Here is a 24569-nt window from a genome sequence, read left to right as displayed (position 1 = left end):
ATCTCTGCTGTCATCTCCTTCCCTTTATTTCTTTATTCTTCTGTTTACCTTATAATTATTTTTATGGGAATTAACCCCTATGACTCCCGTGATCAGTTCACCAACCTGAAAGTTAACTAGAACTTTCTAGAAGTTGTATCTTTGATTTTAAACTGTTCTGGTTTTGCCCAGGTATTTGTTATTTTTCATCCAGACCAGTAACTTCCCACAGCAACAACAGAAAACAAAAACCAGGAGTAAAGTAGTGCCTTAGTGCTTGACCTCTGTGCTGAAATACTTTGGGAGTTGCAAGCCCAGGAAGATGGGGGTGAGGGGCAGAGAGAGTGAGGCAGGATGCAGAGCGGTGCTATGATGAGGCTTCTGCTGCTCTGAACAAGCCTTCAAGAAATTTGAAAATGTCTTCAACAGGGTTTTTGTTTTTTTGTTTTTTGAACAGCTTTATGGAGGTAAAGTTTATGTATTAAGAATTTCACTCACATTTCATTCATTGAAGCTTACATTTCAGTGATTTTTAGCAACTTTACTGAGTGGTGCAGCCATCACTCTAAATCAGTGTTAGAACTCTTTCATCACTTTAGCAAGCTCCTCATACTAATTTACAGTTATACGTGCTCTAATCCAGATCTCCAGACAACCACTAATCCTGTCTTTATAAATTTGTCCTTGAAAAAAAGATTTTGTTTATTTATTTTTAGAGAGAGGCGATGAGAGGGAGAAAGAGAGGGAGAAAAACATCCATGTGAGAGAGAAACATTGATTAGTTGCCCTGTCCAGGGACTGAACTGGCAATGTAGGCATGTGCCCTGACTGGGAATTGAACCCACAACCTTTCTATTTGCAGGATGGTGCCCATCCAACTGAGTCACAGCTGTTAGGGCTAAATTTGCCTTTTTTGAACATTTTACCTTGCATCATGTTTTTTTTTTTTTTTGAGTTGCATTGTACTGTTAAGTGTGGTATCTTGTTCTTTATTATTGCTCAACAGTTTTCTAGAGATGGATATACAGCTATCACTGTCTATTCACCAGTTGGTGGGTGGTGGTGTTCCGGGTTTTTGGCTATTGTGAATAATGTACTCAGCAGGTGCTGTGGCCTGGCATCCCCAGCTTGGATAGGAGAGCTGCTCAATGGGAACATGCCTTGGAGTCTACATGGTAGGAGAAAGAGTGGAAATTGATCTGCCTGGGTCTTCCCATTTCTTAGCAGTATAACCACATGCCTTCAGGTTTTGTGATGCTGCTGTGTGTCTGTGCTTCCCTGAAGCCTTTATCTTCCCCATTCCCATTATTAGTTGTTACTGTGAGTTTGTTATTTCTTTAAGTGAAGATAGTTTCTTATCCCTGTGAAGACAAACTCATTACTGTCAGTGAGGTCATTGGTATCAGGAACCAGGCCAAACCAGTTTTTCCTTCTGATGCTTTTTTGGGGGACTCCATTGTTTAATATTCAGCCATTTGCCACATGATGCTAAAGACTAGAGTTTTCCTTTATTGTAGACAGAGGCTGTTGACTCACCAGGATTTAAAATGAAAACAAAACAAAATGTATTCTCTTTGGTCAGAAGGATGTGTACCAAGCTAAATAAATGATTTGTTCTGTGATATATGGGGGAGTACACTTATGCATTGGATTTGCTTTAAGTGTACCTTTCAGAATATTATTCTTACCTTTTATTCTAAAGTACTTTTACGATGTCTTTTATTAGGGACTTACTATCAGATCAGGTCTCATTAAATATAATAATAGTTTAGTTTTTTGAAAATTCTTGTACTTAGAGTTTTCATTCTTACCTGCTATGACAATAACAGAATACTGCTGACAACCGGAGCCCTTTGGCCCATCAGTTTTTCTGTGGCCCTTTTTATGAATAATTGCTGTGTAGTTTTATGGTTGTTTAGTTTTGAGATCTCAAGTCAAGACTGATTACCCAAATTAGGGCTGTACATCAAAAGGACATACAATTTATTGGGGTCCCAAGTTAGTGAGTATTGCCTGAGGTTGAGGATATACATTCAAGTAATACAATTTACTGAGTGTATTCATTCACCTGCTAGGGCACACCTTAAATTCTAGGGCTTTCCTGTTTGAAGTTGGTGTATTAGAGCATCTCTGTTGTCTCTCTGTATGTGGTACACACAAGTTAGGACACATAATTAATAAATATTAATATAAGAATAAACTCATGTACTCACAGCTGTAAACCTACTTTTGCCCACTCTGTATTTTCTTTCATCCATTCTTATAGCTCCTGGTTCCATTAGTTTCCAGGGAAAAACTTACAGATGTCCAGCTCTTTCCTCTTTAGTGATTTGAGGACTTAGAATCTAGTTTCTGTTTCTCTGTAAATATTTTGAGTCTCCTCTGCTAGGCAAGATTCCTTTTAATCATTTATTACATACTTAATGCATACACGGTATGTGCTTGGCACCATATGTGGTTTGCTCGGTGTTGGCAGTGAACTGGAAGAGCAGTCAGCTTGTGCCTTTGTGGAACACAGAGCAAGCAGTTTGAAGAGGATGATACTGCAGGTGAGGAAGAGCATGGCCTGTGGGAGTATATAACTAAGCTAGAGCTGCTAAACTACGTATGGTATACATAGTGGAGCTTTATGATTTAAATTCAGATTCCGTGCAGGAGGCATAGATGAGTAAGGAGCAAGAATAGTCAGCTTACAGTTAAAACAAGCCTTGAGCTGATGACTCATAACCTTGATTTATAGAGCTTTGAATAGAGATAGGAAGGGTGTGTTCTGTTGGTTATGGTAATTGCTGACCCCTTACTGTTTGTCTTGAACCATCATCATCTGTCTTTTGGGAGGTCTTGTGTCCTGTATCTGCTGCTGTTTTGGTGTTCATTGCTGTTTTGAATCTCCTGCATCAGTTAAACAGTTTATCAGTTAACAGTATTTAGTACTCTAACGATCCCCAGAGAAGTACTGTGGAGAAGGATTGCTCATCAGACTTCTTGGAGTGCCCTTTGTGCAACCTTAGGAATGATATATGGAATATCTGGTGAATGGATGGCCTAGAGTAGGTCACATAGGGACTACTTTATCCAGGAGCTATTCTCCTTGAACATTAGGGCTGGGAGTGACTTCTGTAAAATGGCAACAGTGTGGTATAGCTTTGTGATATTCAGATAGTTTTTAATAAATTTCTGAGTTCAACTTAAAAAAGAAATAACTTAAAAGGTGAAGTTTTCCATTTCTTTTTAGGTACTGTATGTGTGCGTTTGGTTATATAGACAAAAGATACTTTTCCTAAGCCTACTGAGTAAAATAGTTTTGTGGTCTTTTTTGAAAAATTCAATATCAAGTGAAATATTTCTAACCTTTCTCTAGTAATGCTAGCAAAAAGGCTTTTGCTAGCCTTCAGGATGTGAAATTCTTTTTTATTTGTTGAAACAAGGCCTCTGACAGTCATCAACACCAGGATTGAGTTAGTTTACTACTCAATTAGTTGAAAATATATATTCTCCTTTTTATGTATTACATGAAAAAAGTGATTTAAAGTGCTAAATATAGGACATTTTTTACCTTTATTTTGTTTTTCGTTTTTCTTTGGCTCCTTCTGCTGAGGATTTTCTTCTCATTGCTTTTCCCCTTTTTCTGCTTTCCTTTGGATTAATTAATTGAGTGTTTTATGATCCCATTTTCTGGCCTATTAGCTATTTTATAGTTTGCTTTAAGGTTTTAGTACATACTTTTAACTTGTCACAGTAAATGACATGTATTTCATGTACAGTGTAAGAACATTACAATAGTATCAATTCCACTTCTTACCTGGCCTTGCAGTATTTTTATTATAACTTTTACTTTTATATGTCATAAATCTCAAAATATATTTGTATTATTTTTGTTTAAACAGTTAACTATTTTTTAAGTTATATTTTATTGATTATACTATTACAGTTGGTCCAATTCCCCCCACTTCCATTTTCCTCCTCCACCTAACCTCTTCCCCATTCCCTCAGGCAATTCCCACACTGTTGTCCATGTCCAGGGGTCATGAATATGTGCTTTTCAGCTACTCTATTTCCTATACTGTACTTTGCATCTCCATGACAATTATGATACTACTGATTTGTACTTCTTAATCCTTTCACCTTTTCTGCCCATGCCCCTAACCCCTCTCCCATCTGGCAACCATCAAAATGTTCTCTCTATATGTAATTCTGTTTCTGTTCTACCTGTTTATTTTGTTTTTTATTTTTTGTTTTTTTGAGATTCAGTTGTTGATAGATAAGTATTTGTTGTCATTTTATTTTCCATATTTTTTATCTTCTTTAAAAAGACCCTTTAACATTTCATATAATGCTGGTTCGTTGATGAAGTCCTTTAGTTTTTTCTTGTCTAGGAAGCTCTTTATCTGTCCTTCAATTCTAAATGATAGCTTTGCTGGATAGAGTAATCTTGATTGTAGGTTCTTACTTTTCATGACTTTGAATGTTTCTTGCCAATTCCTTCTAGCCTGCAAGCTTCTTTCGAGAAGTCTACTGACAGTCTTATGGGGGCCACCTTGTTGGTAACTAGCTGCTTTTCTTTTGCTGCTTTTAATATTCTCTCTTTGTCTTTAACCTTTGGCATTTTAATTATGAGGTGTCTTGGGGTAGGCTTCTTTGGATTCATCTTGATTGGGACTTTTTGCACTTCCTGGATTGTATGTCTATTTCCTTCACCAATTTAAGGAAGTTTTCTGGCATCATTTTTTCAAATGGGGTTCCATTTTTTTTCTTTCTCACGTCTCCTTCCAGTCCCCCTATGATGTGAATATTGATATGCTTGAGGTTGTCCCAGAGGCTGCTTACACTATACTCATTTGGGGGGGGGTTCTTTTTTTTTTGCCATTCTGATTTGGTATTTTTTGGCTTTCTTCTATTCTAAATTGCTGATTTGATTTTGATTCTAGGCTTCATCCACTCTACTGTTGATTCCTTGTAGATTGTTCTTTATTTTAATCATTGTATTCTTCACTTGACTGGTTCTTTTTTTATAGCTTGTATGCCTATTTTAATGCTCTTGAAGTTCTCACTAACTTCACTGAGCATCCTTATAACCAGTGTTTTGAACTCTGCATTTAGCACCTTGTTTGCCTTCATTTTATTTAGTTCTTTTTCTGGAGTTTTGTTCTGTTTTATTATTTGGGTCATGTTTCTTTGTCTTTTCATTTTGGCAGCCTCCCTGTGTTTGTTCCTATGTATTAAGTAGAGCTGCTACCTCTCCCAGGCTTGGTAGCATGACCTAATGTAGTAGGTGTCCTGCAGCATCCAGAGGCAGAGCTTCCTCTTTTATTCAATTTGGGTATTTGAGGTGCTCCCACTGTATTGGCTGTGTACACCTCCTCTTGTTCAGGCTTGATTGCTGTTGGCATGTCCAAAGTTGGTCACAGCCTATGTTCCATCAGGGGTCTCACAACATAAGCTGCAAAGTGATCTGCAGATGGCTGCTACTTGTATTGGGCTTGGAAGTGCCCAGGAGAGGTGAAGCTGTAAACCAAGTCTGCTGCTAGTGCCAGGCCTGGGGCAACTTAGCGAGAGGTTTGAGGCTTGCTGATGCCAGATGCTGGTTGTTTGAGATAATTTAAGAAAATATGAAGCATGGGCCAAGACAAGCTGTTCATATGAAAAAGCCACTGGAAACAACTTGGGTGGGTCCAAGAGTTGGGTGGGGCAGGGCCTCAGGGAATCACCAGAGTGGGGCAAACAGTGTGAACCAGGTTGATGGAGTCTCAGATATGGCGCCCACCTGCTGGCTCTGAGGGGGTAAGGTTCAGCAAAGGTACAGTAGCCTCTGCCTACAGTTCTGTCTGGGAGAAAGGTGTCCCCTGGCTCTTGCCCTGATGCCAGACACTTCAGTTCCTTCCTGTATGCCTCTGGTGCCTTTCAATCTGCTGTCCCTGTGCTGGAGTTCAGAGAGAGTGAATCTGAATAAGTCTGCAGGCCCTTTAAAAGGAACTGTCAGGGAGTCCAGAGTTTTTTTCTTCCATAGCCTCAATCCCCATTGGTTTTTACAGCTGGAAGTTACAGTGAATTCTCTTCAGGGCACTGGAACCCTGGTCTGGGGACCCTGGTGTGGGTCTGGGATCCCTCACTCCTTAGGTTTCCCTCCTGATTTTTATCCACCACCTGTAGGTGTGGGACCAGCCCCTTCCATGTCTCTGCCTGTCCTGCCAGTCATGATGTAATTTCTCCTTTAATTCCATAGTTGTAGGACTTCCATTTATCTTGATTTCTAATGCTTCTGAATGATGGCCATTCTGTAGTTTAGTTGTAATTTTGATGTGGTTGTGCAAGGAGGTGAGCTGTGTTTACCTAGGCTACCATGCTGGAAATTTAATTGCTTAACAGTTAACTATTTTTTTGAAAAATACAAACAGTAAGGAAAAAACCTAATATGTGTACCTATGTGGTTTGCATTTCTGTTGCTTTTCATTTCTTGTATAGATCCATATTTTATCTGGTATCATTTTCCTTCTGCCTGAAGGACTTAATTTTATCATTATTTTGTAATATAGTACTGCTGGTGATGAATTTTTTTTAGCTTTTGTATGTCTGAAAACTTGCTTTTTGGTGCTTTCATTTTTGAGAGATATTTTTGCTGAGTATAATATTGCATATTGTTAGTTTTTTCTTTCAGTGTTTTAGAGATGTTATTGCACTATCTTGTCACTTGAATTGTTTCTACTGGAAAATCTGCTGTCCTTATTTTGTTCCTTTGTATATATGTACATGCTATTTTCTCTGGATGTTTTTAAGATTTTCCCTTTACTCTTGGTTTTCAGTAATTTAACTGTGATGTGTTCTGGTGTATTTTTCTTGATGTTTCTTGTGCTTTAGATTTGTGAGCTGCTTGGATCTGCGGGTTTAGAAGTTTCATCAAATTTGGAAAAATTTTAGTCACTATTTCTTGAGGTTTTTTTTCTTTATATCCCTTCCTTGTTTTTATATTTGGGCACTCCCTCCTATCACATGTTTATTAGGCCACTTGAAGTTGTCTCACAGCCTTAATTTTTTTCTTTTGGGCTTCATTTGGGCCAGTTTCTTCTTTAGTGTTGACTCTGCCATTAATCCTGTTTAGTGTATTGGTTTAAAATTTTTTTTTATTATTAATCCTCACCCAAGTACATGCTTTCATTAATTTTAGAGAGCAAGGCAGGGTGGAGAGAGAGAGGGAGAGAGAGAGAAACATCAGTGTGAGAGAGAACCATTGACTGGTTGCATCTCATACACAGGGATGGAACCTGCAGTCCTTTGGTGTATGGCATGATGCTCCAACCAACTGAACCACCCAGCCAGGGCCCATCTAGTGTATTTTACATCTCAGATATTGTTTTTATCTCTAGAAGATTTGTCTTTTACAGTATTTCCTAGGTTTCTACTTTTTGAATGTATGGAATATAGTTATAATAGCTGTTTTAATTCCTTGAGTGTAATTTCAATATCTCTTTCAGAATTGGTTTGGTTTTGATGGATCTTCTCATTATTGCTCGTGTTTTCCTGTCTGGTAATTTTTGGGTGGATGCCAGACATTCCGAATTTTACCTTGTTGTGTTCTGGGTGTTATTTTATTTCTGTAAGTGTCCCTGAGCTTTGTTCTGGAGTGCAGTTAAGTTACATGGAAATAATTTGATTCTTTTGTGTCTTGCTCTTTTGATTTTGCTAAGGAGTTCTTGACCAGGGGTCAGTTGAATGCTAATTTTGCCCCACTACCCAGGTAAGATCTTTCTAAGTACTAGACTCAATTCCCCATGAGTTATAAGTTTTTCCATTTGTTTGGTGGGAACAGGCACTATTCCTATTCCTATGTGAGTACCTGTACTGTTTCTTCTGATCTTTTTGAATAGTTTTTAATATTCAGCCTTGGGTAATTTCATTACTTGTATGTGCTGGTCATTACTTGGCTGAAAGCACTGGGGTCCCTCTGCAGTGCTTTCTTCTTTTGTGTAGCTCTTATTTCTGATACTGTCACCTGGAACTCTAGCTGCCTTGGTCTACCTTCAACCTCACTTCCTTCTCAGCTGAAGGAATCTGCCACAAACTTGGTAAAGGGAGTAAGTCCAGGCAGTTGTATGGCTCACCGAGTTTGTTTCATATCTTTCAGAGATAAATGACCTTCATTGTTTCATGTTTCATGCCTAGTTTCCTGAAAACTTTTGTTTCATAGATTTTGTATGGGTTTGTTTTGGTTTTCAAGTGGAAAGGTAAATTAAGTCTGTCGACTCCATCTTGGACAGCAGGAAAAGTCCAGTGGTATGTCCACTCTGTTCACCCTTCACTGATTATGAGTAATCAGCAACAAGACAAATTGTGAAGACAACCCCTCCCCCTTTTTGACGGGAGTAGTGGGAAGTAGTAGGAGAACAGCCTTGGATATCAAGCATGCCATTAAAATGTTTTATTGCAATGTAATTCAAATATCACATTATTCACCAATTTAAAGTGTGTAATTCAATGGCTTTTAGGATATATACAGAGTTGCACAATCATAGCTGCATTTTAGGACACATTTATCATTTTGAGAAGGAAATCCCATATCCTAGTCATCCTGTTACCACCTCTCCCCTTTCCTCTCCTCTGTTCCTAGGCTACTACTAATGTATTTTCTGTCTCTAGGTTTACTGATTCTGGACATTTCATATAAATGGAATTAAACAGTATGTGTTTTATGACTGCTTACTCTATCTGGTATGTTTGCAGAATTCATGCATGTTGTAGTATGTATTGGTACTTCATTTTTTTATTACACAGTAATATTTCATTGTGTGGCTATATTACATTTTATTATTCAGTTGATGGGCATATGGGTTGTTTCTACTTCTAGGCTATTAGAAATAATTCTGCTATGAACACTTCTGTACAGGTTTTAGTTTAGACTATATTTTCCTTTCTCTTAGGTATATGTCTAGGAATGGAATTGCCTGGTAACTGTAGGTGTAACCTTTTGAGGAACTGCTAGACTGTTTTCCAAAGCAACTATACCATTTTACATTCTCATCAGCAGTCTATGAAGGTTTTAATTTCTCCACATCCTTTCTAGTACTTATAATTTTCTGTTTTTGATTGTAGCCATCCTGGTAGTATCTTTCTTTAGTAGTTTTTGATTTGCATTCCTCTGATAAGTAATGATGTTGAGCATCTTTACATATGCTGTTGGACATTTGAATATCTATTTTCTTTGGAAAAATGGTCATTCAGATTCTTTGCCTATTTTTAAATTGTGTTATTTTAAAAAATTTGAGACATAAGATTTCTTTAGGTATTCCAAAGTCCTTTTTAGGCATTACAAATCCTTTACCAGGTGCATGAGTTGCACGTTTTTTCCCTCCCATTTTTGGGTTGACTTTTCACTTAAAAAATATTTATTGATTGATTTAGAGAAAGGAAAAAAAGCATTGATTTGTTGTTCCACTTATTTGTGCATTCATTTACTGCTTATTGTATGTGCTTTGACTGGGATTGAAACAGCAACCCTGGCATATGGGACAATGCTCTAAACATCTGAGCTACCCAGCCAGGGCAAGTTTTTACTTCCTGATGGTGCACTTTAAGGCACAAAAGATTTTAATTTTGATAAAGTCCGTTTTAGCTTATGTTTTGTTTTGTTTTTGCTTGTGCTTTTGGTGTCATCTAAGAAAACACTGCCTAAGCCAAGGTCATGAAGATTTGCTCCTATAACTTCTTTTAAGTTTTATTGTTTTAGCTCTTACATTTAGTTGTTTGATTTAGGAGGTCTGTCCAGAAAAAGTACAACAAAAAAAAGTACAATATTATAATGATATAATATCATTATATTGACAATGGTTTGCGTGACATCAGTGTGACCTGACATCTAAAGAGAGTGGACTGGAATGTGCATGTGTGACCAATGACTTGGCTGTACTAGTCAGTGGGGGTGGCAGATGCATTGAGCGAGCTTGTGTATTTTGTGGCCATTGCACTCAAAATGCCTTAAGTGAATAGAGCAATGAAGCTGCATCAGATTTTGCATTAAGCTTAAACATTCTTTCATGGAAACTATTTGGATGATTCAGAAGGCCGTAGCTATGGGTACCTGGTAATTGGTAGATTCATCGCAACAAAGTGCTTGCTCATGCATTGTGTCTTGTGCAGAGTGTTTTGCGAAACATCAAATCACCCAGGTAACTCAGCCCCAATACAGTGCAGATTTGGCACCCTGTGGAAACTAAGCTTTAGTTTTTGGCTTTTCCAAAAACTAAAATCACGTTTGAAAGGGTAGTGGTTTCAGACTGTCTGTGAGATTCATGAAAATATGATGGGGCAGCATATGGCGATTGGGAGAACTGTGTGAGGTACCAAGGTCCCTACTTTGAAGGGGGCTGAGGCATCATTGTCCTATGTGCAGGGTTTCTTGTATCTTGTATCTTCTTCAAGAAGTGTCTCTGTTTTTCATATTACATGGCTGGGTCCTCTGTGGACAGACCTCGTATTTTGAGTTAGTTAATTTTTTTATGTGATAGGAAGTAGAGGTGCAGCATAATTCATTTGCTTATGGATATCCAGTTGTTCCATCACCATTTGTTGAAAAAACTGTTCTTTTGCTATTCAGTTGTTTTGGTACACTTATTGAAAACCACTTGACCTTAAGTGTTAGGGTTTCTGAACCTGTTTTTTTTTTTAAATTTCTGGACTCTTAATTCTGTTCCTTTGACATTTGTTTATCCTATGCCTGTACAACACTGTCTTGATTAGTGTAGCTTTGTAGGAAGTTTTGAAATTGGAAAGTGTGAGTCCTCCATGATTGATGTCCAAAAGAACCTGTTTTTTTTCCCTTGTAGTTTTACTAATGACTGACTCTAGGAAGTACTTTCAAGAATCTGCTTCTTGCAATTAATTGCCAGAAGTTCTGTGACTTGGGACTTTACTGTCTTGATTAAAAACTTGACTGTTTTTGCACCCTGGCCAGTATGGCTCAGTGGGTTGAGCACTGGTCTATGAACCAAAGGGTCTGCAGTTTGATTCCCAGTCAGGGCACATGCCTGGGTCGCAGGCCAGGTCTACAGTAGGAGGTGCATGAGTGGCATCCACACATTAATGTTTATTTTCCTCTCTCCCTTCCCCTCTCTCTAAAAATAAATAAATAAAACAAAAAAAATTTACGATTTTGCACTCATCTATTCATACATACGTTCGTATCACATACTGAGTAACTTTCCCCTCCCCCTAAATACCTATTGGTTAGGAAGCATCTAGAAATATTTTGAAACCTCTTGCATCTGCAAATATATGAAAGAATAATTTGATAATATAACTGATTCTTTCAGAATGTTAGTGGCCCTGTAATTAAGTACTATATAACACAGAAGAGGAAAAATTAAAAGATCTAAGCAAATGGATCTAACCATTTGGAAGTTGTCTAGATGCAAAGTAACTCTACCTAGATTATTTTTTTACTTTTTAATAATTTTCCCTTTTTTTTCCTCTTTATTCCTCTGTACCTTGCAGTGCCCCTTCCACCAGCATGCCCCACCTTAGTTCATGTTCATGAGTCATACATGGCAAGTTCTCTGGCTTCTCCATTTCCCACACTATTCTTAACCTCTCCCTGCCTATTTTGTACCTACTATTTATACCTCTTATTCCCTGTACCTTTTCCTCCATTCTCCCTCCCTGCTGATAACCCTCCATATGATCTCCATTTCTGTGATTCCATTCCTGTTCTAGTTGTTTGCTTAGTTTGTTTTTCCTTTTTTTTTTTTTGGTTCAGTTGTTAATAGTTGTGAGTTTATTGTCATTTTACTGTTCATATTTTTGATCATCTTCTTTTTCTTTGATAAGTCCCTTTAATGTTTCATTGAATAAGGTCTTGCTGATGATGAACTTCTTTAACTTGACCTCATCTGGGAAGCACTTTATCTGCCCTTGCAGTCTAAATGTTAGCTTTGCTGGATAGAGTAATCTTGGATATAGGTCCTTGCCTTTCATATCTTTGAATACTTCTTTCCAGCCCCTTCTTGTTTACAAGGTTTCTTTTGAGAAATAAGCTGATGGTTTTATGGGCTCTCCTTTGTAAGTAACTGTCTCCTTTTTTCTTGCTGCTTTTAAGATTCTTTCCTTATCTTTAATCTTAGGTAATATGATTGTGATGTGCCTTGGTGCATGCTTCCTTGGGTCCAACTTCTTTGGGACTTCCTGAGCTTCCTGGAAGTCCATTTTCTTTGCCAGCTTCGGGAAGTTCTCCTTTATTATTTTTTCAAATAAGGTGCGAGTTCTCTCCACCCTGGCTGCCCATCTCCACTCCGACTACCTGTCTGGAAGAATGTTTCTTCAACTCCTTGGTTGTCAGACTTTTATACAGTTTGATTTTCTGGAAGTTCTGGTTATTTTTTGTTTAAGACTTTTATACAGTTTGATTTTCTGGCAGTTCTGGTTATTTTTTGTTTTTAAGTTTGTTGTTGTCCTTCTTTTAGTTGTGCAAGGAGACAAAGTGTATCTACCTATGCCTCCGTCTTGGCAGGAAGTCCTGGTTTTTTATTTCTTAAAAAAAATTCACTGTAAAAATTCTGATCCAGAGTATGTACAAATTACACACCTGGATAACAAACCTATCATTATCAGAATAGTATAGAGGGATAAGATTAAAGACTTTGCCGTGAACCACTAAGAAATAGTTTGCCAATTGTGGGTGATTGCTGGGGGGGAGGGGTGTATAAGGGTACTAATGGTAATGGGGAAAAATACAATAAAGATTAAATTTAAAAGAAAAGAGATAATTTGCCTTGGACTTCAAGGGTTGACTCATCAACAGTGTTTGTTAAACCAAAATCTACATCACGTTTGAAATATTTCACCTTAAGGAAAAATGTGCTTTTCTAACGCAACATCTAGTTTGATGATAAATGAAAAAGTTCCTATTCTCTTATTACTCTGATTACACAGCAAATAATAAATCTCCAAGGAGCTCTCTCCACTTTACTCACAGCCTTTGAAACTCAGCTGGCCCCTGGCTGGCATAGCTCAGTGGATTGAGTGTGGGTTGGGAACCAAAGTGTCGCAGGTTCGATTCCCAGCCACGGTACATGCCTGGGTTGCAGGCTATAACCCCCAGCAACCGCACATTGATGTTTCTCTCTCTCTCTATCTCCCTCCCTTCTCTCTCTAAAAATAAATAAATAAAATCTTTAAAATAAAAAAAAGGAAACTCAGCTGGCTTGACATAAGAGCAAGATGTTTAGTATCTTTGAAGAGCTTCATTCATACGATACAAATAAATCCTAAATCCAGTCCAGAGTGCTGCTTTAAGAAATCGTGGTGATTTTAAGGTGCATTAGAAATACGATGGTGCTACATAAACATTAAAGAGTCAAATCTTGTCAGGTTTAGTTTAACCTTTATTATTCTCATATTCCCAAAATATAGTTTTCATTGAACTTGTTTATAAATATTAGCAAATGAGGAACTACCCAGAAACACAGATTTTATCCTAGCAACCTCTTGATACTGCTAAATTACAGGGAAGGAGGGAAGGTTTTGCTAAAGTGCTTTTCCTCTGCTTGTGAAGAAACCTTTGTTGAGAAATGAACTTCAAGAAGATTATGTCATCTGTGTGCAACATATTTATACTTAAGATATACCTCGTATATTGTCTTATATTTCAAGTGAGGTTCTTTGAAGAAAGCAGCAAGAAAACAACTCTCTTCCCCAAAGAGTGTAAGAAATGTACTCTGTAGCCATCCGATAACTCACTGTGAGAATTTCTGTCCTTCCTTTCATAAACAAGCTGTGGGAAAGCTTCCTCCCTATGATGTTTAATAGTGATATCAGTCAACCCTGAATGAAAACGGAAATTAAAACTCTTTTTTAAATCATTTGTAGACTTCATTTTCACATTTAGGTAATTATTTCCATGTTTGCTCACTTCAATGTTAGGGTTGGAAGGGGTCTGGAAGATTATCTGATTCAAACTTTGGTAAAAGAATGGGCCTAAGATTTGTTCTGAAGAGGCTGTAGACCTCTTCCAAAATCAGAGTTCATCAGTCACAGAAATGGGACTAAAACCTACCTCTTAGTAACTAGGAGATAGGACGTAGTAACTAGGAACTAGTTAAAAATCAATTAAAAAAAATTACTTGTCATAACATTTCTTCTTTGAATCTTTTAATATATTTTTTTATTTTTAAGAGAATGTGGTAATGATAAAATACCACAAGAACAAAAGTATGTAAACTCCATACCTGTAGTAGTTTGCTTGATCTGCCGTAACAGAATGTTACACACTGGGTGCTTACACAACAGCAATTAATTCTCTCATAGTTCCAGTGGCTAGAAGTCCAAGATGAAGATGTTTGAGTAGGTTTAGAAACTAAACCCAGTGCAAGTGGGTTTAGTTTCTTCTGAGGCCTCTCTTGTCAGCTTGCAGACAGCTGTTGTCTTGCTGTGCCTTCACAGGGTCTTTCTTCTCTGTGTGTGCGTCCCTAGAGTTTCTGTGTGTGTCCAGATCTCCTTTTAGAAGGACACCTGTTAACTTAACCTAGTTGTAACCCAATTAACTTTTTAAAGGTCCTGTCTCCAGATACTGTCACATTCTGAGATATGTAGAGGTTAGGCCTTTGATATAAATTTGGGGGAAGTTAAACACAATTCAGTTCATACCAACACCATAAAGACAATGAAGGCACAGAAAATAAACTTTGTGCTCTAAAGTACTAATGCGATATAATCTAATAAATTAAGAATTTTATTTTTTTAAAACTAAGCAATACATAATGGTCTTTTCTATTCAGATATATGGTATATTTATTCAACACAAAAATGCTACAGACTCTATTCTAGATGATGGAGATACAGAATTGGCAAAAAAGACAGTCTTTGCTTTCGTGGTGTTTAAAACAATAAATAAATAATACATCAGGTAGTGATAATTGCCCCTTTCAGTTGGCCTTTGCTGCATACCACCACCTCCAAAACTGAATGACTTAAAACAATCGTCATTTTATTTGCTCGTGATTCTGTGAGTCAGCAGTTTGAATGAGGACCAGGCTCTGCATGGTGATCTTCTACTAGTCTCTCCTAGACCCCTTGGCAGCTGCAGTTACCTGTCAGTTCACTGGGAGCTGCATGTGTAAGGGCTGGCAAACTTTTATTTTAGGAAGAGGAGGAGGGTGAAAGAAAAAAAGGGAGAGAAATATCAATGCAAGAGGAAAACATCGATTGGCTGCCTGTCATACATGCCCCTCCTGTAGACTGAATCTGCAACCTAGGCATGTGCCTTAACTGGGAATTGAACTAGTGACCTTTCAGTTTGTGGGATGAACCACATTGGTCAGTCAAGGCAGACTGGAAAACTTTATAAAGCTCCCTGTCATTTTTGTCTTACCTCAGTTTTCTTTCTCCTCCTATCATTCTTCATTAAGGAACATTAAAAAGGTTTTAGATATTTTGGCAAATTCCATTTTGATGGGTTGAGATAGAGCTATAATGCTGATCTTTTTTAATGTCTTCATTTTACAAAAAAGTCTACTACTGTTAACTGCAGTGTGTTACCACATGTCCTGCTTTATAGCTAGAAGTTAGGATTTTTCATCCATTTGTTTGGATAGGATGATAATAGCAAAGTGAGAAATAAGTCATAAATTGCTTTGGTTTTAGATGCTGAAATGTCTCAATTCATGTATGGCAACACCAGACCTGCTTTTCTTAGCTCCACAGGAAATGAGAGTGGGGCTGAGGCCGGAGGAAGCCGTGCATGCCCAGCTTTAAGTTTGCAAGCTTCTCATTGGTTGTTTAGGAGAGTAATTGAAGTTTATTTCTTTCCCAGAAATGTCGATTATGAAGGGGAAATGAGATCTATTGATAGGCAAACTAACCAGATTGTACCTGTCATTTATGTGTCATTAGATGAAGTTTGAAGGTGAATTTCAGTTCTTAGGCAGAATAAAGCAACCTAAAGCTCTCACATGATAGATAAATCTCTTTATGTGTAGGGGAAAGAACAGACTCTTGAATTAATGAGCTATTTAAAAATTCATGGGCTTCTCTCATTAACAAGAAAATTGGTATGGGCTCCATTACTCGGTGATTTTCAATTTCAGTGGATTGGCACCTAGGGGTCTTCTGTACACCACGTATACTGTAGAAGCCATTTGTTTTGAGTTGAGGGTATTCCACAGTGATTTTGGTAGGTTTAGAAGAGAATCAAGATGTGCTTAGCTCAGTGAGGATGAATTAATCTTTGTTATGTGATTACATAAATTGATGGAAATGGAGGGTTGAAGATAAAAGAAAAAAATGCTGACACTACCACTGCATAGATTTGTGGTAGTTTTGGAACCAACATGCTTTATTTGAATTAGTAAAGAGAAGGGACACATTGTCCAAGTGTTAAAAAAATAATAGCTATCTTGTACTGACTCTGTGAGATAGCTCTTCATTTTTATTCTTATTTTACATGTGCGTAGAGAGGTTAAGTAATTTGCCTATAGTCACATAGCTAGTAAGTAGTGGAGAAAACAGATTTTAAGGCCTTTCAGTTTTGACTTCTCAGTTTAGTACTTAACCATTTGCCCATACTGTTTCCTAGGGTATGGACAGGTTAAGTTGATAGGCAAGATATGACTAGGCCTAGAGAAGGCAGGAGGGTTTGGGGCTCTGGGTAACAATGGGAAGAGGGAAGTAGTGGGGTTGAGAGGTAAAGGAAGACAGAAGTCAGTTGCCAGCCCTTAAACTTTTCTTCTCCCCAATTTTTCTGTACCTTGTTTGGTGCTTCTAAAACTTTAATCTGCAGTTGAATCAGCTCTGGGGACCTTGTCAAAATGCAGATTCTGACTCAGCAGATCTGAGATGCGGCTTTTCTATATCTCTAATCAGGTCCCAACTGCTGCTAACTACAGCAGTTTCACACATTGAATACTAAAGAACCTAGGTGGGCAAAGAGGTTTAGGACAGGAAGTGGTGGTTAGCAACTTATTTAGACATTTCATTGGAACACAGTTGTTAGGATGGCTTATTCTGGTGAAGATTATGTCTTTGTGGTGTCAAATGTGTATCTATACATTCAAAGTTGATGATTTTGTGAATAAACTATAACTTTCCTTTGGTATCCTCTGAGAATTGAGGAATGTTTATGCAGGGATGATTGTTAGATCATGCAACCCGACCCATTAGGTTATGGTGAGTACTGAGGGACTCTGGCCTGGGCAGGAGTAAGGTCACAGCACCATTAGTGCTTTTTCCTTTCTGTCTGGACTGAAGGCAGGCCAGTGAAGTGCTACCCTCTCACCCTCTTTGGTGATTCAGTGACGCAACAAAAGTCAGAAAAAGAAACTGATTATGATTCTCCTATTCCATTTCAGTTTGTAGTGCATTTCTGGGCACAAAGGTGTTTCAGAGTGTGAATGAATAAAGGTTTCTGGGTGAGGCAGTCACAGTGAGTCTGAGGCCTGAGCCATGTGGGTGAGTTTATAGTGAAAATAGATGACATCATTGTGGTGCTGCAGACCAAACAGTGGCAGGTTTTTCACACCGTTCAGAGTGAAAGAAAAACTGGGCAGGTATAAATATAATCAAGTGGATAACTTGGGAAAGACTTGGAGACATGCCCTTTTAGTTCTTGATTACACGCTGTCTCTAGGAAAACAGGCAATAGAAAGTGTCATTGTTGAAACAGAAAAGTCAAAAGCCTGATTGTGAGAATAAGGAAGTTCCAAAAAGGAGACCAATGGATGTATGTAGGAAGAGCTTGAAAATTTAAAGTACTGTTGAGAAAGAAGCAAGGAAGAAAATCTGTCTGGGTAGAGATATAAATGTCACAGTTATACTTTAACTGTATGTCTTTTGGTGGGGATAGGGGATAAGATCTGTGGTTTTTATGTTGAAGTCCTGGAGTTGTACAGTGATAGTTTGGGGAAGAATTCAGAGAGCCTCTAGTTTATCCTCCCTCATTTTGCCTAGAAGAACCTTCAAGGACCCAGAGAAGTAGAAGGTCCGAATGGCTTAAGATATTTACCAGCTATATAGTAGAGTGGTAAATATCTTAAATACCAATTTTTTGGAATATAATATGCACCTTCCCGACCCCCCCCCCCCAATTTGGGAGGAATAATGGTTGTTAGTGCTGCTGTTTGAGTTCTGTTTACATTTAAATTAGTAAAATATTATTTATGCTATTAAATATTTTACCACACTTTTTGCTTCAAAGTTTTTTTCCTATTTTCCTCCTCTAAAACCTAGATGTGTCTTATGGTCCGAAAAATATGGTAGTAGATATGTAGGCCAAATGGACTTTTACATTTTGCCTAAACTGACTTGTTGACCTGGCTTTCTCTCATCTTACTCATTTAAAAAGAGGTACACTTTTACTGAGTGCTTATTATGTTCAGGCACTGTAATAAATATACTTCTTTTTATCGTTTTCCTTTGATTTTTAGATTATATTGTCTGAATGTTCACATATTTAAGCTAAACTTTTGTAACTGTTTTCTTAATATGGAATAATAACTAGATTTGCCTCTCAAGTTTTAATTTGGAAAGCAAGTGGAATTATTGCTGTATTTCTGGTTTTGGCAGACTTGTTATCATATTTTATAGTTTATTGCATCAGGCTGGTCTTAAGAGAATAACATTTTTAATACTTGAGTTTTCTCTGCATCACATTAATAAAAACCACATTTAAAACTTGTCCTTTAAAAACTCTGCTCTAGCTATTGCCTTTAGCACTGTGCCATAGGTGCTTTACTGGCATGAATTCAGATCTCTGTTGTCTAAATAGTGCAGAAATCACATTCCCATTTTATAAATAGGCTTTAGAAATTTAATTTCCATTGTAGAATGTGTCAGTAGGCTCTGAGGTTAATTGAAGAATAAAACCCAGAAATTGTGAACTCTTCATGGGAGACATTTGATATAAAGGTAATCCCCAAAAGCAGCCTTGAGAATCCCAAATCCACTCGTAATGACTTTGGAGACATGCCTTGTTTTCCTCTAGACTAGTGTAAAAAGCCATTTCCAGAGAGGAGGTTGCCTAGACTTTGTGAACTTAGAGGGACAGCTGATTGGACCCAGAAGAAAAGGCCCAGGAGATAGTCTGCATGTGGGATATTTTGAGTAGTGTGTTAAGAATAGGGGTGGTGTATTGCTTTTTGTGTGTGTGTGTGTGTGTGTGTGTGTTGTTGAGGTTCATATAGAATACAAGAGTTTTCAGAGAGCTGGGGTAAACCTTTTCCCAGCCAATGCCTAGCAGACAGAGCCCCTTTCTTGTCTGCTCCTCTTCCTTCAAAAACCAGTAAGTCATCAAGACAATAGATCCGCCTCCATTGATAGCAACTTCTCTACCATGTTTCATTCTCTAATTCCTGCTGCACTGGGTAACTCAAGATCCTCATTGAGACCTTCTTGTAGCCTGGAAGCTCCTGACCACAGTTTACAGCAAGAGGGAGAGAGAGAAGTCATAGGGAGATGTACTTACCTTTTGTGCTCCTTGGATCACGTTGAAAAGCTTTTAAATTTCACCCTAAACTGGTGAGTCCTGGCCTTGCTTGCACAGCGCAGTCAGCTGGGGAGCTTAAAAAAAGTTGGTAACTGTGCCACCTGAGCCGTAAGTTTTGAAAAGCTCCCCTGGTTATTCTGATGTGTTCGAGCTTTTGAACTGCTGAGCTAGGTCAGCACCCTTTGTCTGCTGTTGTTGGTCAGTTTCTGCCCGTGACTCTGCTGGGTGTTGAATTTGGAAATCCTTTGCATCTTTTTCTCTCCTTTTGCTCCTTTTACCTAGATTTATAATAACTCAGGTTTGGGGAACAGAGTCAGTTGATTGTGGAAATTTGCTCCTTAACTAGTTCTACATTTGAGCGAAAGTAAATCAGTTTGCTTTTTTCTTGTCTTTTTACCATCATCCCCTGAATGGAAAGGTTATGAATTACTAATAATTTTCTGACTGTTTTAAAGTTTTCAACTAGGTATTGTGTTAAACGTTCTTCCTTTGGGGAGTTGTTAATATTCACAGTTTGTAAAAGATTTCTCATAGGTACGACTTTATGTGTAACTTGGTTAGAGGATATTATCTAAGGGGTACCTAGACTGTTTTTAGAGGAAGAATCTATTGAGACTAAGGACTAACAGGGTTTCAGAATTTCCTATTCCTTACTCATGATCTCCTGTCCTGCTGAATCACGCATAGTTGAGTTGGTCTTATGTTTATCAGACACTGTATATAGCAGGAGTATTCAGCATCTTTTCTGAGGATATTTCTCCTAATTTTTTTATATAACACTGTACAAACATTTTGTATCATCAGTACACTAGTGATGTTTTCTTGTAAATACAGTAAATGTAGGAGAGCATTGCTGAAGACATTTAGTTGTATATAGTAAAGGCAAGAAAAATAGGCTTTGAATAAGCACAGAGGAGGATAAAGCAGATTATAATGTGTTTTTGCACAACCTCTGGAAAACTCTTAGAATCACTGTTTTTGTTCTGTAATGTTAGACTTAAGAAAGCTTCGGCCCTTGTGTAGCTTATATGCCTTCTATAGCTGAGACCCAGAGCTGGAAACCTGGTGAATAGAGGTTGTAGGTTTCACATTAAGAAACTTTAAAATGATCTTTTTGTAGGTTTAAATCATTTACTACTTATTTTTAAGTTCTTTGTTGCTAGCCTGTATTGTTCTCTCAACAAAATTGAAAAGAAACCATAAATTGGTCTGATGGGGTTAAGTGAGCCTTTGATCATGGAATTGGAGAAGGAGCTTATAGGTTCATTAGTCTGTGCTTCCTCCTGCCCACATTCAGAAAGCCCTTCCACAGAACAGCACCTCAGGCCAGTTTTTTGTCCTATCCCTTGCAAACTCATGTGGATGGGAGCTCATGGTCATCCTTATTCACAGTACTCCCAGTTAGAATGTCAACTGACATTGTCTTCCCTGCAACTTCTGCCCTTGTGAGTGGTGACTAGCCAGGTAAGAAAGACCTCATTCATGTTTCCCTGAGGCTTCTTAGCTTTAGACTGCTGTGCCTCTTCAGTCCTTCAGTGTTCTTAGCTTTGACACTCTCTCTGTGTTTGGCATGATACCTGTGGATGTGTTCCAAGTTGATAATAGTCTGTTTAAAAATGGTAGTACAACCTGGCTGGCGTAGCTCAGTGGATTGAGCATGGGCTACGAACCAAAGTGTCGCAGGTTTGATTCCCAGACAGGGTACATGTGTGGGTTGCAAGCCATGACCCCCAGCAACTGCACATTGATGTCTCTCTCTCTCCCTCCCTCCCTCCCTCTCCCTCTCCCTCTCTCTCTCCCCCCTTCCCTCTCTAAAAAATAAGTAAATAAAAAGAAATTTTTAAAAAATGGTGGTACATAGGAATGGACCTGGTGTTTGTGCTATCCTACTACTGTGCAGTTATAGTACTTACTGGCTTGCCAGGCTTTGGATACTGGGAGAAAAACTGGCAGAACTGTGAGGACATGAGTGACAGAGCCTGAAGGGATCAGGAGGGATTTCCTTCACTGCTATGGTGGTAGGACCAGTTACCTTGAGCTGATCATTCTTTGGGCCTCAGATTCCTTTTCTAGAAGAGGAAAGAATGAGTCAATGTGGGCCTGTTTATCTCTAAAAGTTTGAGTTCTGCCCTGACCAGTTCAGCTCAGTTCCTTGGGTGTCTTCCCACAAAGTGAAAGGTCGTCAGTTCAGTTCCTGGTCAGGGCACGTTCTGGGTTGTGGGGTCTGGGTGCATATAGGAGGTAGTCAATTGATGTTTCTCTCTCACATCAATGTTCCTTACCCTCTCTTCCTCCTCTCCTTCCCCTCTGTCTAAACATAAATAAATCAAATCTTTAAAAAATAAATAAAATTTAAAGTACTTCCAAAAGGCAGCCCTTTTGAGACCTCTAGTATAGGGATTCATTAAAAAATGATGGAAACTTACAGGGTACCAGGTTCCATTCACAGGATGTCCCAGACAGTGTTTTGGGTTTAAATTGGTTTCTTGGTTTGGTATTTTTGTCATAATCTGCATTCCTCAGATGATTCTCTCTTTGGAGTGAATGAAACCAAAGTCAGCTTTGGATATGGAATCAGGAGTGTCCAACCTTTTGGCATTTCTGCCACACTGAAAGAAGAAGAGTTGTCTTGGGTCACACATTAAATACATTGTGACATGTAATCACAAAAAAATCTCATAATGTTTTAAGTAAATTTACAGTTTTGTGTTGGGCCACATTTATAGCCATCCTGGGCTTCATGTGGCCCATGGGCTGCAGGTTGGACACCCCTGCCTCTAGATAGGATTTAAGGACTGATTCTCCCAGCTGTGAGACATTTACCCTGAGAGACAAAACAAACTGATCCCAGTATGCTATCTAGACCTCAGTTGCTATTTTTTTAAAAGTTCTTCAAGTGATTGCACAGCCAGCTTTGGGATAGACTAGTTTCAGAAGCATTTGCTTCTTGTAAATAGTGAAGTATTTGCTTATGAAATGATATGTGTCTGGGATTTACTTCAAAATAGTCTAGTGCTAGGAGGGAGGTGAGTAGTAAAGATGGAAAAAAATAGGCCATATGTTGATCATTGTTAAAGCTGGTGATGGATGCACAGACCTACACATCTATTTTTGTGGTGTGTTTTACGTTTTCCAAACTAAAAAGGTAAGCTAAAAATGTTTTACTTTTTGAAACCATTTCCTTTTGCCTATTTTGTTTAGTCTGTAGTCACAAAAGGTAAATGGTAAGATATGCACCATGCTCATCTCATCTGATACTTATTTGGATAAACAAAACCACTGAGCCTGCACTTCTGTGCAAGCACACTGGAGCTGCTGGGTGTGTTAACAATGTAATGATGATGACAAAACTGTTCAGCATCATTTTGGCCACTAGTCTGCAAGATAACATGAAGAAAGACATTTTCTCATACAGTGCACCTATACCAAAATCATCCTCTCAATACTGTTGCATGTGAAAGGAAAACCTGGTGGGTTGCATTTGCGGTTGGTGATATGGGGAGGAGCCAGGGCACCTGTGGCCATGTGGTGTTCACATATGTCATTAAGCGTTCTGTGGAACTTACTAGTTCATATTGTAGATTTCATCTCTTTTAGTCTTATAGCCTATTTCTTTGTGGCCACCTCATGTTCCTGTTGGTTGAAGCCTGGATAAAAGCTAAGTGTCTTGATGAGTCCATTGAAGGTCCACTGACCCATGTATGAAATCCTTGGCCTGTCATATTTAGCTTTATAACTTCCTCAGGTGTGGATGTAGATGCTAGAATTAACTTGAACACTGAATTGGGATAACTCATTTAGCCATTTCATCTCTTGCATTTTAACTACCAAGATAAACCAATCAGATTGGTTTATATGCTAGAGTGTTGCAACTTTAAGAGTTTTGAAACTGCTTTATTGTCTTTGAGTGAGGATTTAGAATTATAAAGGGGTCTTTGGGCATGTATATTTCTGGTAACTTGAGAATTTTAGAGGAATTATCAGGAAAACTGCTTTTGAATCTGTGTGGGGTTTAAAACCTGATGTTACCATCACATTCTGTCACAAGTTATGTGGTCTGTATATATGCTCTGCCACAGAGAAATACCAGTAATAGCCATTCCTCTGTAGTATTTTAGTTTTGATTTTATTGTTGCAATTCATTAGCTTTAGTTAAGTATCAGTTAATCATCTTGGCATTAATGTGGGCCTTCAGTGGTTGGTAGCAGAAAGTCTTTTGTTCAGTTTTCCATTCTATAGTTAGAGCCTAAGTGACACTTTCCATATGCCATCATTAAGACTTCACGTTTTACTTAGAACATAAATAACCTTATTTTGGAGTTAGAGGGCTTTAATGGATAGGATTATAGAACAGATTCCTTAAACTACATAGGAAAGAGCATAATATTCTTGGTATTTGTTTGGCATGATTGCTTTATATGAGAGAGAAGAGGAATTTAGTTCTGCCCTCTCATAATTTTCTTGTGTATGTTTGAATAGCCTACAGATGAACTAAAGAAACACAAATGGCTAGAACATGTAGCATTTATTCCTGTAACTGGTATTTTAAAAAAGAAAAGAATTTATTTCCATGAAGCTGACTGGAGTGTATTTTAAAGGTCCTGTGAGAGTTTATACAAAATATTATTTCAACAAATAACATTATCTCAAAATATTTGAAGTATAAAGAACTTATAGTTAGTGAAGTTATCTTAGATTGTAACTACAGGACTCCATAAAGATAAGGCCAATTTTGTCTGAAATAAAAACTATTTTGTTGGATATAACTTATTATATAAATGGTCTGTGTTTTGGACTGTACTTTTTTTTCCTGTAAGTACAGGTGAATATAAAATGAAAGAGAAATAGGAGAGACACTTGTTTGTTGATTTGGCTGTTAGTTCTGCATTAAAAATTGTAAAACAGAAAGGCAGTAATGAGACTAAGTGAGGTAGGTGCACATTGAGGACTCAATGTAGGAAATGTGTGGAGCAAAGACCTGGGAGATGGTCAAGTTCAACTTGTTCTCATGAAATAACTCAGGAAATGGGAGAGTTGGTGAGCCTAAGTTTATAGTCCAAATCATCTCCTAATGTCCTAGTCTGGAATATCATTGGGGTTTTGATCCAGACTGCATGGCATATTTCTCTGT

General features: G+C 38.0%; 1 protein-coding gene and 1 long non-coding RNA gene across 2 annotated transcripts in view; both read left to right on the top strand.

Moving 5' to 3' along the window:
• Positions 1-24569, top strand: part of MAP4K4 (mitogen-activated protein kinase kinase kinase kinase 4) — a 200225-nt gene that overhangs the window by 9206 nt on the left and 166450 nt on the right.
• Positions 14339-24569, top strand: part of LOC118501172 — a 32995-nt gene continuing 22764 nt past the window's right edge. The window contains exon 1 of the long non-coding RNA XR_004903779.1: positions 14339-19546. This is a non-coding gene — a long non-coding RNA (uncharacterized LOC118501172). The remainder of the gene's footprint in view (positions 19547-24569) is intronic.

The sequence above is a fragment of the Phyllostomus discolor genome, chromosome 6 (assembly GCF_004126475.2).
Source record: "Phyllostomus discolor isolate MPI-MPIP mPhyDis1 chromosome 6, mPhyDis1.pri.v3, whole genome shotgun sequence".
Taxonomy (NCBI): Eukaryota; Metazoa; Chordata; class Mammalia; order Chiroptera; family Phyllostomidae; genus Phyllostomus; species Phyllostomus discolor.
Note: the sequence above shows the minus strand (reverse complement) of the source record. Positions and strands in the feature narration are given on the sequence as shown.